This window comes from Chlorella variabilis, assembly GCF_000147415.1.
Source record: "Chlorella variabilis unplaced genomic scaffold CHLNCscaffold_13, whole genome shotgun sequence".
Classification (NCBI taxonomy): Eukaryota; Viridiplantae; Chlorophyta; class Trebouxiophyceae; order Chlorellales; family Chlorellaceae; genus Chlorella; species Chlorella variabilis.
In genome coordinates this window covers 163,808-165,228 of record NW_005435075.1, presented here as the reverse complement: position 1 = coordinate 165,228, position 1,421 = coordinate 163,808, and positions in this window count along the sequence as shown.

Genomic DNA, 1,421 nt, shown 5'->3' with positions numbered 1-1,421 from the left:
GCTTACCATCCCGTGTCGAATGCAGTGCCCGTTGCCAGCTTGATCATGACATCTGCCTGTAACTGAGAGATAACACCTTCTGCCCTTCCACAGGTCTATTGCCAAAGCCCAGAAACTTGCTGAAATCAATGCCTGCTTTGCCCAGCTCGCCCTTCAGCCGCGACCGCTCGGAGCGGCTGCCGGCGGCGGCGCACCGCTCAGTGAAGAAGTCCTTGAACTCCTCCCAGAACACGATGGAATGGCAAAAGAACTTGATCTCGTGGGAGTAGCCTGACTGAACGGCGATGGCGACGCGCGCCTGTGGATGTGCTTCACAAAACCTTTCCCACGAGTTGAAGCGCGACTTCAGCTGCTTAGCTTGGTTAGCTGCACCGCTCAATAGCGGCGTTGGACCTAGAGCCTTGCTGCCGGACTGGGCACCATGCTCATGTGTGCTCATGGGGGTTGAGTTCGTTGGAAAAGCGTATTACGGTTGCTGGGATGCCAACAGAACAAACGGGAGGGAGAATGATGCATGATTGAGGATGATGTCCCCAATGACCCTCCAGGTGGGGGGCCATCATGCCCATCATGGGGCACATCCTTACCGGGAGGCCTACCTGGTAGAATGAAGTAGCGAGAGTGTAAGACTCAGTTGCTGTCTCGCAGCTGGCACAGCAGGGTGCCGCCTGCTGCTGCCGCTGCTGCAATCCTCCCCCTCATCTGAAAGCTGTGCCCTCACAGCTTGAGCCCATGCCGCAGCTTCTGCCGCAGTCTCTGGGTGCTGCTAGTTGCCGCCTCAGGCCGCGTCCTCCGTGGCGTCGGATGCGTCGCCGGTGGGCGCGCCGCTGCCGGTGTCGGAGGTGTCGGTGGTGAGGCGCTGCCGCTTGGAGGCAGATGCTGGTGCGGTGCTGCTCCGCAGGAACTCAAGCAGCACAATCCGCTCGCGCTGCTCAGCAATCACAGCCTCCTTAGCTGCAATGATGGCCGCGACCCATTTGTGTGACAAGAAGTCGATCAGACGTCATAGTCGCGACGCCACGCTGGCGTGCGCCGCTGGCGTGTGCTGGTCCGAGCAGCAGGTGCTCGCGCAGGCTGTTCGTGCTGTGTAGATGTTGGTGAAGTCATGTGGGTGTCTTTGTTGTCCGCCGTGCGCTGTGCAGTGGTGCTTGCTGCAGGCGCTGGCTTGGCCTGGTCTAGCTCTTGCTTCATTTTGCGAACATCGGAACCTAGAAAATGTTTGGCCGGCTCCCAAGTCGCCTCGCTGAGTGGGTAACCTTGCCAGAGGACTAAGTACTGCGCCAGCTGCCGCCCGCCCTCAGTGATGGTGCGCTTGCGTAGCAGCCTGTCTACCAGGTAGACATCATCATTAGGGTTAATAATATATAATTGGGGGCGGTCGCAGCTGAGTCTCTTGCCGCTCTGGTGTGTCTCGTCGTGAA